The sequence below is a fragment of the Cherax quadricarinatus genome, chromosome 87 (assembly GCF_038502225.1).
Source record: "Cherax quadricarinatus isolate ZL_2023a chromosome 87, ASM3850222v1, whole genome shotgun sequence".
Classification (NCBI taxonomy): Eukaryota; Metazoa; Arthropoda; class Malacostraca; order Decapoda; family Parastacidae; genus Cherax; species Cherax quadricarinatus.
In genome coordinates this window covers 9,706,835-9,722,596 of record NC_091378.1, presented here as the reverse complement: position 1 = coordinate 9,722,596, position 15,762 = coordinate 9,706,835, and positions in this window count along the sequence as shown.

Here is a 15,762-nt window from a genome sequence, read left to right as displayed (position 1 = left end):
TAGGACAGAATGGCTCTTAGGACAGAATGACTCTCAGGACAGAATGACTCTTAGGACAGAATGACTCTTAGGACAGAATGACACTTAGGATAGAATGACACTTAGGACAGAATGACACTTAGGACAGAATGACTCTTAGGACAGAATGACACTTATGACAGAATGACTCTTAGGACAGAATGACTCTCAGGACAGAATGACTCTTAGGACAGAATTACTCTTAGTACAGAATGACTCTTAGGACAGAATGACACTTAGGATAGAATGACAATTAGGACAGAATGACACTTAGGACAGAATGACTCTTAGGACAGAATGACACATATGACGGAATGACTCTTAGGACAGAATGACTCTTAGGACAGAATGACTCTTAGGACAGAATTACTCTTAGTACAGAATGGCTCTTAAGACAGAATGACTCTAAGGACAAAATGACACTTAGGACAGAATGACACTTAAGATAGAATGACAATTAGGACAGAATCACTCTTAAGACAGAATGACACTTAGGAGAGAATAACACTTAGGACAGAATGACTCTTAGGACAGAATAACACTTAGGACAGAATGACTCTTAGGGCAAAATGACTCTTAGGACAGAATGACACTTAGGATAGAATGACACTTAGGACAGAATGTCATTTAGGACAGAATGACTCTTAGGACAGAATGACACATAGGACACAATGATACTTAGGACACAATCATACTTAGGACAGAATGACTCTTAGGACAGAATGATCTTATATCAGAATGATTCTTAGGACAGAATGACTCTTAGGACAGAATGACACTTAGGACAGAAAGACACTTAGGACAGAATGACACTTAGGACAGAATGACACTTATGACGGAATGACTCTTAGGACAGAATGACTCTTAGGACAGGATGACTCTTAGGACAGAACTACTCTTAGTACAGAATGGCTCTTAAGACAGAATGACTCTAAGGACAAAATGACACTTAGGACAGAATGACACTTAGGACAGAATGACAATTAGGACAGAATCACTCTTAGGACTGAATGACTCTTAGGACAGAATGACACTTAGGACAGAATGACACTTAGGACAGAATGACTTTTAGGGCAGAATGACTCTTAGGACAGAATGACTATTAGGACAGAATGGCACTTAGGACAGAATGGCTCTTAGGACAGAATGACTCTTAGGACAGAATGACTCTTAGGACAGAATGACTCTTAGGACAGAATGACTCTTAGGACAGAATTACTCTTAGAACAGAATGACTCTTAGGACAGAATGACACTTAGGATAGAATGACACTTAGGACAGAATGACACTTAGGACAGAATGACTCTTAGGACAGAATGACACTTAGGACAGAATGACACTTAGGACAGAATGACACTTAGGACAGAATGACTCTTAGGACAGAATGACACTTAGGACAGAATGACACTTAGGACAGAATGACACTTAGTGCAGAATGACTCTTAGGACAGAATGACTCTTAAGACAGAATGACTCTTAGAACAGAATGACTTTTAAGACAGAATGACTCTTAGGACAGAATGACTCTAAGGAGAAGATGACACTTAGGACAGAATGACATGACAGAATGACTCTTAGGACAGAATGACTTTTAGGACAGAATGCCTATTAAGACAGAATGACTCTAAGGACAACATGACATTTAGGACAGAATGACACTGAGGATAGAATGACAATTAAGACAGAATCACTCTTAGGACAGAATGACACTTAGGACAGAATGATTAAGGACAGAATGACACTTAGGACAGAATGACACTTAGGACAGAATGACTCTTAGGACAGAATAACTCTTAGGACAGAATGACTCTTTGGACAGAATGACTCTTAGGACAGAATGACTCTTAGGACAGAATGACACTTAGGACAGAATGACACTTAAGACAGAATGACAGAAGGACACTTACAACTGAATAACAGAATGACACTTAGGACAGAATGGCAGAAGGGCACTTAGAACAGAATGACAGAATGACACTTAGGACAGAATGACACTTGGGACAGAATGACAGAAGGGCGCTTAGGACAGAATGACACTTAGGACAGAATGACACTCAGGACAGATGAAACTTAAGACAGAATGACAGGACACTTAGGACAGAATGAAACTTAAGACAGAATGACAGGACACTTAGGACAGAATGACACTTAGGACAGAATGACACTTAGGACACTTAGTACAGAATGACACTTAGAACAGAATGACAGAAGGACACTTAGGACAGAATGACACTTAGGACAGAATGACAGAAGGACACTTACAACACAATAACAGAATGACACTTAGGACAGAATGACACTTTGGACAGAATGACACTTAGAACATAATGGCAGAATGACACTTAGGACAGAATGACACTTGTGACAGAATGACAGAAGGACACTTAGGACAGAATGACACTCACGCCAGAATGAAACTTAAGACAGAATGACAGAAAGACACTTAGGACAGAATGACACTTAGGACAAAATTACAGAAGGACACTTAGGACAGAATGACAGAAGGACACTTAGTACAGAATGACACTTAGGACAGAATGACTCTTAGGACAGAATGACTCTTAGGACAGAATGACTCTTAGGACAGAATTACACTTAGGACAGAATGACTCTTAGGACGGAATGACTCTTGGGACAGAAAGACTCTTAGGACAGAATGACTCTTAGGACAGAATGACACTTAGGACAGAATGACACTTAGGACAGAATGACTCTTAAGACAGAATGACTCTTAGGACAGAATGACTCTTAAGACAGAATGACTCTTAGGACAGAATGACTCTTAAGACAGAATTACTCTTAGGACAGAATGACTCTTAGGACAGAACGACACTTAGGACAGGACACTTAGGACAGAATGACAGAAGGACACGTAGGACAGAGTGACACTTAGGACAGAATGACACTTAGTACAGAATGACAGAAAGACACTTAGGACAGAATGACACTAAGGACAGAATGACACTTACAACAGAATGACACTTACAACAGAATGATAGAAGGACATTAAGGACAGAAAGACAGAATGACACTTAGGACAGAATGACAGAAGGACACTTAGGACAGAATAACTCTTAGGACAGAATGACACTTAGGACAGAATGACACTTAGGACAGAATGACACTTAGGACAGAATGACAGAGGGACACTTACAACAGAATAACACTTAGGACAGAATGACACTTAGGACAAAATGACAGAAGGGCATTTAGAACAGAATGACAGAATGACACTTAGAACAGAATGACACTTGGGGCAGAATGACAGAAGGACACTTAGTACAGAATGACACTTAGGACAGAATGACACTTAGGACAGAATGACTCTTAGGACAGAATGACTCTTTAGACAGAATGACTCTTAGGACAGAATGACTCTTAAGACAGAATGACTCTTAGGACAGAATGACTCTTAGGACAGAACGACACTTATGACAGAAGGACACTTGGGACAGAATGACAGAAGGACACGTAGGACAGAGTGACACTAAGGACAGAATAACACTTAGTACAGAATGACAGAAAGACACTTAGGACAGAATGACACAAAGGACAGAATGACACTTACAACAGAATAACACTTACAACAGAATGACACTTAGGTCAGAATGACAGAAGGACATTTAGGACAGAATGACAGAATGACACTTAGGACAGAATGACAGAAGGACACTTAGGACAGAATGACACTTAGGACAGAATGACAGAACGACACTTACAACAGAATAACAGAATGACACTTAGGACAGAATGACAGAAGGGCACTTAGAACAGAATGACAGAATGACACTTAGGACAGAATGACACTTGGGGCAGAATGACAGAAGGACACTTAGGACAGAATGACACTTAGGACAGAATGACACTCAGGACAGAATGAAACTTAAGACAGAATGACAGAAGGACACTTAGGACTGAATGACACTTAGGACCAAATTACAAAGGACACTTAGGACCGAATGACACTTAGGAGAATGACAGGACACTTAGTACAGAATGACACTTAGGACAGAATGACACTTAGGACAGAATGACTCTTAGGACAGAATGACTCTTAGGACAGAATGACTCTTAGGACGCAATGACACTTAGGACAGAATGACTCTTAGGACAGAATGACTCTTAGGACAGAATGACTCTTGGGACAGAATGACTCTTAGGACAGAATGACTCTTAGGACAGAATGACACTTAGGACAGAATGACACTTAGGACAGAATGACAGAAGGACACTTAGTACAGAATGACACTTAGAACAGAATGACACTTAGGACAGAATGACACTCAGGACAGAATGAAACTTAAGACAGAATGATAGGACACTTAGGACTGAATGACACTTAGGACCAAATTACAAAGGACACTTAGGGCAGAATGACAGGACACTTAGTACAGAATGACACTTAGGACAGAATGACACTTAGGACAGAATGACTCTTAGGACAGAATGACTCTTAGGACAGAATGACTCTTAGGACAGAATGACACTTAGGACAGAATGACTCTTAGGACAGAATGACTCTTAGGACAGAATGACTCTTAGGACAGAATGACTCTTAGGACAGAATGACTCTTAGGACAGAATGACACTTAGGACAGAATGACACTTAGGACAGAATGACAGAAGGACACTTAGTACAGAATGACACTTAGGACAGAATGACACTTAGGACAGAATGACACTTAGGACAGAATGACACTTAGGACAGAATGACACTTAGGACAGAATGACACTTAGGACAGAATGACAGAATGACTTAGGACAGAATGACACTTGGGACAGAATGACAGAAGGACACTTAGGACAGAATGACAATTAGGACAGAATGACACTCAGGACATAATGAAACTTAAGACAGAAGGACACTTAGGACAGAATGACACTTAGGACAGAATGACACTTAGGACAAAATTACAGAAGGACACTTAGGACAGAATGACACTTAGAACAGAATGACAGAAGGACACTTAATACAGAATGACACTTAGGACAGAATGACAGAATGACACTAAGAACAGAATGAGAGAATGCCAGTACAGAATGACAGAACGACACTTAGTACAGAATGACACTAAGGACAGAATGAGAGAATGACAGTACAGAATGACAGAACGACACTTAGTACAGAATGACACTAAGGACAGAATGAGAGAATGACAGTACAGAATGACAGAACGACACTTAGTGAAGAATGACACTTAGGACAGAACGACAGTTAGTACATAATGACACTTAGGACAGAATGACACTTAGGACAGAATGACACTTAGGACAGAACGACAGTTATTACATAATGACACTTAGGACAGAATGACACTTAGGACAGAATGACAGTTAGGACAGAACGACAGTTAGTACATAATGACACTTAGGACAGAATGACACTTAGGACAGAATGACACTTAGGACAGAACGACAGTTAGTACATAATGACACTTAGGACAGAATGACACTTAGGACAGAATGACACTTAGGACAGAACGACAGTTAGTACATAATGACACTTAGGACAGAATGACACTTAGGACAGAATGACAGTTAGTACATAATGACACTTAGGACAGAATGACACTTAGGACAGAACGACACTTAGTACAGAACGACACTTAGTACAGAACGACACTTAGGACAGAACGACACTTAGTACAGAACGACATTTAGTACAGAAGAAACATTTACCTATTAACTAAATTTCACTTTAAAAAGTGCTTTAATGAAGTAAATATTTATCTGATAAAACTTTCTTTGCACCTTAACATAGCCTACAAATACGCAAATAACCCGCACATAGGAGAAAGAAGCTTACGACGACGTTTCGGTGTAACATGTAAATGGTCCAAGTCTGACCGAAATGTCGTCGTAAGCTCCTGTGTCCTATGTGCGGGTTATTTGTGTATTTTTCCAGTCACGGTTTTGTGTTTTTTTGTTCCTTATAGTCAACAAATAATCTTTTATTTTTCACATAGTGTTTTTCTACTATTCTTGTCGACAGGTTTTGTCTGGTAGTGGATCAACACACTCAAGATTCTTTAGTATAATAAAATGAATTGACCTTATTGAAGTAAATTATCAGTACATGTATTGATCTCTTGTTTAGTGAGATACAATGACACGTAATATAATTTATTATCATTGTGGTAATCTGCATACAATTATAGTCTCTACAGAATGCATAATTTTGGGGGCTACAAATGTTTTTTCAAGGCTTAATATTAAACGACGTCACCTGGTTTAATAATTGTGGATCATTAAGGCAATAATTCACCCAGACATTAACAAACAAGTATATCTATTACTTTAATTCCTAAAACATAGCTTAAAGTGAACATTCATTGAATATATACTGACAAATATACCTGTCCGTGTATACTCCCTGAATATTTTTTTTTCATTTGCTATCTATGACGCTTGTATTTAAGAACATAAGAACATAAGAACATAAGAACGAAGGAACACTGCAGAAGGCCTACTGGCCCATGCGAGGCAGGTCCAAGTCCCTACCGGCTTAAGCCAATGCACCCAACCTAGTCAGGTCAGGTCACATTGACTTAAGGGAGGAACACGGCAACCGACCTGTTAGCACAAGCTATCAGGTCCAACTCACACCCACCCACATCTACTCATGTATTTATCCAACCTATTTTTGAAGCTACACAACGTTCTGGCCTCTATAACGGTACTTGGGAGTTTGTTCCACTCATCCACAACTCTATTACCAAACCAGTACTTTCCTATATCCCTCCTGAATCTGAATTTTTCCAACTTAAAACCATTGCTGCGAGTCCTGTCTAGGCTAGATATTTTCAGCACACTATTTACATCCCCTTTATTTATTCCTGTCTTCCACTTATAAACCTCAATCATATCCCCCCTAATTCTACGTCTTTCTAGAGAGTGCAGTTTCAGGGCCCTTAGTCTATCCTCATAGGGAAGGTTTCTGATACATGGGATCATCTTTGTCATCCTCCTTTGTACATTTTCCAGAGAATTTATATCCATTCTGTAATACGGTGACCAAAACTGTGCAGCATAATCTAAATGAGGCCTAACCAAGGATGTATAGAGTTGAAGAACAACCTGAGGACTCCTATTATTTATGCTTCTTGATATGAAGCCAAGGATTCTATTAGCTTTATTGCGAACACTTATGCACTGTTGTCTTGGTTTCAGATTACTGCTAACCAGAACTCCTAAATCTTTTTCGCAATCCGTAATATTAAGATCTACATTATTTAGTTTATATGTGGCATGGTTATTGTCCTGTCCAACATTTAGAACTTTGCATTTGTCTATATTAAACTGCATCTGCCACTTCTCCGACCACTGCATCAGTCTATTCAAATCTTCCTGGAGTGCTCGAATGTCCTCGTCAGAATGAATTCGACGGCCTATTTTGGTGTCATCGGCAAACTTGCCGATGTCGCTCTTTATGCCCTCATCTATGTCGTTTATGTAGATTGTGAACAGCAGGGGGCCCAACACTGACCCCTGTGGAACACCGCTCGTGACGCTTCCCCACTCTGATTTCTCCCCATTTATGCAAACTCTCTGCTGCCTATTTGTCAACCATGCCTCTATCCAGGAAAAAATTTCTCCTCCTATTCCATGTGCTTTAATTTTCCTCAATAGTCTCTGATGTGGGACCCTGTCAAAAGCCTTACTGAAGTCCATATACACAATATCATATTCATTACCATGATCTACCTCCTCAAATACCTTAGTGAAAAAAGTTAATAAATTCGTAAGGCAGGAACGCCCCTTTGTAAAACCATGCTGAGATTCGTTGATTAATTTATGCTTTTCAAGGTGGCTACGAACTGCCTCGGCAATTATTGATTCCATAAATTTTCCCACTATGGAGGTTAGGCTTATTGGTCTATAGTTCGAAGCTAAGGACCTGTCACCTGTTTTGAAAATAGGTATCACATTTGCCATTTTCCACTTATCTGGCACCATGCCAGTTTGTAGTGATATGTTGAAAAGATTAGCCAAAGGTGTGCTAAGCTCCTCTTTACATTCCTTTAGAACCCTTGCATACAGTTCATCAGGGCCTGGGGATTTGTTAGGTTTTAATTTATCTATTTGCCTAAGGACCATGTCACTTGTGACCCTAATAGTGCACAGTTTATTATCGTCCTGTTCTACATAATTTATCATTACTGGAATATCGCTGGTATCCTCCTGTGTAAAAACTGAGAGGAAGTGTGTGTTAAAAATTCTACACATTTCCTTATCACTGTCAGTGAGCTGACCCGAGGAACTTTTGAGTGGGCCTATCTTGTCCCTGATCTTACTTCTGTATACCTGAAAGAATCCTTTTGGGTTAGTCTTCGATTCTCTTGCAACTTTAACCTCATAATCTCTATTTGCTTTTCTAATTCCCTTTTTTATTTCTCTCTTTAACTGAATATATCGATTTCTTAATTGCCCCTCTCCTCTTTTGATTTGCCTATATATGCCTCTCTTTTGACCAATCAGATATTTTAATCTATTGTTCATCCATTTAGGATCATTTTTGTTTGATCTGATTTCCCTATTTGGAACATAATTTGACTGAGCAGCTAGAACTATGCCCTGGAAAGCATCATATCGGCAACCATCACCACCTACCTGACCCCTAGTCAGGTCATTCCAGTTCAGCCCACCTAAGTAATTTTTCAGTCCTATGAAATCAGCCAAGCGAAAGTCAGGGACGGAGACTTGATTGCCATTATTAGGGGAATTCCATGATATGTTAAAACTGAGTGATTTGTGATCACTCTCCCCAAGCTCATCATTAACCTCAAGATTATTAATTAGTGTTTCCCTACTGGCAAGAACCAAGTCAAGGAGGTTATTTCCCCTAGTTGGCTCTGTCACAAACTGTTTTAAAAAACAATCCTGGATCGTATCAAGAAAGTCACCCGACTCTAAATTTCCTGTCAAATTGCTCCAGTCAATCTGTCTATAATTGAAATCTCCCATTAGCACAACATTTTCGTATGTAGATGCCTTACGAATTTCGTCCCATAGAAGTTTACTGCACTCCCTATCAAGATTTGGGGCCCTGTAAATCACACCCAAAATTAGTTTTTCTCGGCCCTCGAGAAGCTGTAACCAAACAGATTCAGTGGCTGACGCTTCTAATTTAATATCTTGTCTAACACAACAATTTAAATTGTCTCTGACATACATCGCTACTCCACCACCTTTCCTGTTGACCCTGTCAGTGTGGAATAATTTATAGCCTTGTATGTGACATTCAGAGGGCATCTCTCTATCTTTCAGATTGAGCCAGGTCTCTGTTATAGCAATAATATCTATGTTTCCTGCACTTGCAATTAATCTTAGCTCATCTATCTTATTTCTAACACTCCTGCTATTAGTATAGTAAACCTTAAGGGAGCTAGTCCCTTGCTGCCCTCTGCTGTCCCCCTTTGTTTGCTGACCTGTTCTATTGTCTTTATTTATAACTTCATGCTGAATGCCTTTTATACATTTACTGTTTCCAACCCTAGTGTTGCAACCTGCTTGTTTCCCACACACACCCATACCTCTATCTTCCATCAGTTTAAAATCATAGGCATTTCACCAATGGCCTTCTCAATCGAGTCTGCAAGTGCTACCACCCCTGCCCCAGAGAGATGAACCCCATCCCTTGCATACATATCATGTTTGCCATAAAAGTTGTTCCAGTTGTCAATGAATGGGATTGCAAGTTCCTTGCAGTATCTGTCTAGCCAGCAATTTACACCAATTGCCCTAGACAACCATTCATTTCCTACTCCCCTTCTAGGCAAGATGCTACATATGATTGGGATCCCTCCCTTAGACTTAATGAAATCTATAGCTGACCTGTACTTATCTAGCAGCTCTTCTCTCCTACCCTTCCCAATATCATTTCCACCTGCTGATGGAATATAAATGATATAGTTTTATGGTTATATTTTTTTATATGTATGCATTTGGTTCTCACAATTTTTTTATTTAATTTATATTAACAAATCCATAGACATGAACACTGTTTCCTGTGGGGAACAAGATAAGGAACTTGATAGTTGTATTTTGCTCTGTTTTTCGAGGCGGGCTCAGGTGGTAGCGCCCTCAGCTCACATGCTGAGGGTCCGTGGTTCGATCCCCTGTGCTGATGGAAATGTTGGGCATGTTTCCCTACGCTTGCTGCTCCTGTTCCCTTAGCAATAAGTAGGTACCTGGATGTTAGTTAACTGTTGTGGGTGGTATCCTGTTGTAGGGGGGGGGGTACACCTTGGTTAGGGCATGGCTTTGAAATGAGCTCAGGAAGAATAACAGCTCTCAGCTTGTAAATGAGCTGAGGTAGAATAACAGCTCTCAGCCTGTAAATGAGCTGAGGCAGAATAACAGCTCTCAGCTTGTAAATGAGCTGAGGTAGAATAACAGCTCTCAGCTTGTAAATGAGCTGAGGTAGAATAACAGCTCTCAGCTTGTAAATGAGCTGAGGTAGAATAACAGCTCTCAGCTTGTAAATGAGCTGAGGCAGAATAACAGCTATCAGCCTGTAAATGAGCTGAGGTAGAATAACAGCTCTCAGCCTGTAAATGAGCTGAGGAAGAATAACAGCTCTCAGCCTGTAAATGAGCTGAGGTAGAATAATAGCTCTCAGCCTGTAAATGAGATGAGGTAGAATAACAGCTCTCAGCCTGTAAATGAGCTGAGGAAGAATAACAGCTCTCAGCTTGTAAATGAGATGAGGTAGAATAACAACTCTCAGCCTGTAAATGAGATGAGGTAGAATAACAACTCTCAGCCTGTAAATGAGCTGAGGTAGAACAGCAGCTCTCAGCCTGTAAATGAGCTGAGGAAGAATAACAGCTCTCAGCCTGTAAATGAGCTGAGGTAGAATAACAGCTCTCAGCTTGTAAATGAGATGAGGTAGAATAACAACTCTCAGCCTGTAAATGAGATGAGGTAGAATAACAACTCTCAGCCTGTAAATGAGCTGAGGTAGAAAAATAGCTCCCAGCCTGTAAATGAGATGAGGCAGAATAACAACTCTCAGCCTGTAAATGAGCTGAGGTAGAAAAATAGCTCCCAGCCTGTAAATGAGATGAGGTAGAATAACAACTCTCAGCCTGTAAATGAGCTGAGGTAGAAAAATAGCTCTCAGCCTGAAAATGAGATGAGGTAGAATAACAACTCTCAGCCTGTAAATGAGATGAGGTAGAAAAATAGCTCTCAGTCTGTAAATGAGATGAGGTAGAATAACAACTCTCAGCCTGTAAATGAGTTGAGGTAGAATAACAACTCTCAACCTGTAAATGAGATTAGGTAGAATAACAACTCTCAACCTGTAAATGAGATGAGGTAGAATAACAACTCTCAACCTGTAAATGAGATGAGGTAGAATAACAACTCTCAACCTGTAAATGAGATGAGGTAGAATAACAACTCTCAACCTGTAAATGAGATGAGGTAGAATAACAACTCTCAACCTGTAAATGAGATGAGGTAGAATAACTACTCTCAACCTGTAAATGAGATGAGGTAGAATAACAACTCTCAACCTGTAAATGAGATGAGGTAGAATAACAACTCTCAACCTGTAAATGAGATGAGGTAGAATAACAACTCTCAACCTGTAAATGAGCTGAGGTAGAAAAATAGCTCCCAGCCTGTAAATGAGATGAGGTAGAATAACAACTCTCAGCCTGTAAATGAGATGAGGTAGAAAAATAGCTCTCAGTCTGTAAATGAGATGAGGTAGAATAACAACTCTCAGCCTGTAAATGAGATGAGGTAGAAAAATAGCTCTCAGTCTGTAAATGAGATGAGGTAGAATAACAACTCTCAGCCTGTAAATGAGATGAGGTAGAATAACAACTCTCAACCTGTAAATTCAACTGTGTTAAAAAAAAAAAAGGTTTACACCTTATGAAAAATTACAGGTGTCTTTTGACGTAAAAAAAATAGGCTTGTTTTTAATAGGCAGATTCTCTTGATTATTTTCTTGTAACTTGATCCAGTGTGCTGTTTCGTGCCACATTTGTCGAGAAGAAAAAAATTAGGAATAGAGAAAAGAATAAGAAGAGGAAGAAAAGCAAGAACAACAACAACAGCAACAGAAGGAGAAAATGAAAAAAGATGAAAGAGAAGCAGGAGGAGTATAGAGGAGAAGAGGAAGGAGGTGTAAGGGAAGATTTCTTGTTCAATTGTTTTCTTGATGTCTTATCTGGGTATATATCTACGTGTTTGTTTGCGTGCTTGACTGAGTGCTTGTTTGAGCGCTTGTTTTAGTGCCTGAGCTTGTTCACCGCTTAACATATTCAATTCTAAATTTTGATTTATCGCCTTATTCTATCACCTTGTCTCCTTCTAAATAGTTTTTCCCTCTCTCTATTGCAACTTTTCTTATTTATATACTTTTCTATCCTTTCTATTTCCAATTTCCTTCCTCTCAAACAAACTTTCTTGCCAAAGATATTTCAACACGCAGCCAAGATATGGAAATCAGTCATTTTGTCTGACTTTTTTTGCATTATCTTAGGTAATTTACACTATGATAATTGTACTTATCTGTATCTGTGCCTAAATAAACTTACTAATACAGACAGACAAACAATCGCTACTCCCTCCTATCAGTTCGGTTCTCCCGGTCCTGATGGATCGGTCTCGCTGGAGAGGTTTCATGGGTCCGGTTAGACCAGGTGCGGTGATCCACTCCCACTGCAAGATAATTAGATAAAACAATGGATAACACTTCCATCCTCACGATTTCCATAAAGAGCATTTCCTTGATACACTTCCTCTAAATTGTTCCTTGAGTAGTATTAAGAATACGCTAGGCAAATATGTTTGTTACTAGCCTTGGGTTAGGGAAAGATCTGCCTAGTATGACTAAGGGGACTAAGGAAACACATCTTGTCTCATTGTATTTCTATTGTAACTAAGTAACCTCACTCAACTATTCAATCGCTCCACAAACTGAGTATCAGTGTAATAATAAGTCATACTTTTGGAATCTCTATCATTTGTTCATTAACAACCTTTCTTATTGTACATATGATTGTAGTTAACTGCATAAGAATTCCTACTTAATAGTCTATGTCTAAATCTTCGGTAACATTAGGATTAGTTTCTCCGAAGTGCATTGCATATTAGTGGCTTTCTCGTGCCTACCATCCTTGAAGGTGAGATCCTCTGACATTAACACTCCCAAGTCCTTCACATTACTTTTTCGCTCAATTGTGTGCTTAGAGCTTGCAGTATACTATGTTCTAACTGTTATTTCCTCAAGCTTTCCCATAACAGAGTAAATGAGATTTATCCTCACTGAACATCACATTGTTTTCCGTTGCCCATTGATAAACTTGGTATATATCAACTTGGAGATTTACCTTGTCCTCAATGGATGACTCTCATACAGATTCTAGTATATATATATATATATATATATATATATATATATATATATATATATATATATATATATATATATATATATATATATATATATATATATATATATATATATTTACGATTACATTCTGGTCAACCCTCCATCCTGAGGCCATGTAGAATAAATACAAGAGTTGTCTCTGCTACAACTACAACAAGAACTGTAGGCTCACCGTTGGCTTTACTAAGTTTAAGCAATGTGCCAACTTGTTTCCCTCGGAAAGTTCTTGAATGGCCCAACTTTGCTGGTTGTGTTTGGGAATCACATTCAAATGTATTTACCCGACACGAACCCACTGGAAACACTTCACCTGAGATAAAGGGAATAGGTTCTAATACAAAGGAAATAGGTTCTAACACAAAGATCATAGACTTTAAGACAAATAAAAGAGGCTTGAAAACAATGAGGATCTCTCTAAGGTAAAGGGATTATTCTCTAAGGAAGAAAAAATAAGCACTAAGGAATAGAGAACAGATTTTAAAACTACGCTAATACGCTTTAAGATAAAGCAAAGAAGCTCAAAGGCAAAAAGAAATAGGTTACAAAGCTCTAACAGAAACAATCCAGCTGTAGGACAAGGGATGACAGGCTCTAAGACAGGGGGTCCCATCTTTTTTCTCTGTACCCCTTGGGCATTCTGCCAGATTCCAATATACCCCTAAAAATTAAGGATAAAAATTAATATAATTATATTGATTTTATTTAATTTTATTGTGAAATCTGAAAATGTGGAGATTATATAAGGATTTTATACTATTGATAACATCGATAACTTGAACTCAGTGAATTTATATAATATATTGATCTGTTCCATATATATCTGTTATGTACACTAGTCATGAAAAATAAGTAAACGTACACAAAACTAAAAAAATTTACTAAAAAATAATACTAATACTAATGAAATATCTGAGTTTTTTTTTTTTTTGCAACAAGTTCTTTAATACGAGGGGGAAACTTTAGCAACTGTACAATGCATATCACGTTCAGGTGTTTTGAGATTTGATCTGCGTCATATCGAACGCATTCGGTATGATTTTTACGAGTTTATTAATTTTGAAGTGCAACATGCTTTGTAATATGAAAGAAAGAGAGAGGAGAGCTTGCCTAGTTGACTGTTCTTTTTATCACCTGATTTGTATTGCTTAACTAGCTACTGGGGTTAAAGCCCTGGTGTTCTCTCTACCACTCAGAAACCTATTCTTTCCCTATTCCCACTTCCCCGCTCACCCCATAAGGGTTTTACCTAAACTCTCTTGATCTTACTTATGTTCTACATTACTCATGGTGTACACTGCTGTACAATGTACGTTGTATATTGTACAGCAGTGTACCCCATGGTTATACTCTCAGACCCTTATGTACCTCTTGAGAAATGCAAATGTACCCCTGGGGTACATGTACACCAGGTTGGGAAACGCTGCTTTAAGGCAGAAGGGATTAGCTGTTAAGGGAGAAGGGATTAGCTGTTAAAGCAGAAAGGATTAGCTGTTAAGGCAGAATGAAATAGCTGTTAAGGGAGAAGGGATTAGCTGTTAAGGGAGAAGGGATTAGCTGTTAAAGCAGAAGGGATTAGCTGTTAAGGGAGAAGGGATTAGCTGTTAAGGGAGAAGGGATTAGCTGTTAAGGCAGAAGGGATTAGCTGTGATGCAGGAGGTATTGGCTAATAGGTGAAGGACATACTCTATGGCACTAGGGAAAAACTCAATGGCAGAGGGAATCAGCTCCAAGACATTAACTAAGAATTGGTTTGAAGGTACGAGAGGATATGAGGCACAGAGGATATTTTGTGATGCTTTCTGGTGGATCCCGTGCCTAGGCTTTGTGAGACATTAGACATGCTTGCCACTGCTTCCAAAGCAGGGCTTGTTTTAGACCAGGGGTCCCCAAACTCTTCATCTCATCGACCCATTCCTGAAGTTACAGATGTTAATCGACTCCCAAACATTTATGAAAATAATTTAATAAAAAAGACTTTAACTAATAGCATTACGAATAATAATATTTTATTTTTTATTTTATTAATACAGCGGCCGTTTCCCACCAAGGCAGGGTGTTCCGAAAAAGAAGAAACACTTTCATCATCATTCACTCCTTCATTGTCTTGCCAGAGGCATGGTTACACTATAGTTATAAAACTGCAACATCAACACCCCCTCCTTCAGAGTGCAGGCACTGTACTTCCTACCTCTAGGACTTTAGTAACCCCACACCTCCTCGTAACTATGGATTCTCTGCATTATATACACACCACACATTGTCCTTAGACACGAAATCTCCGCTGCCTCGAACCTTCTCCTTGTTGCAACATTCACCATCCACGCTTCACA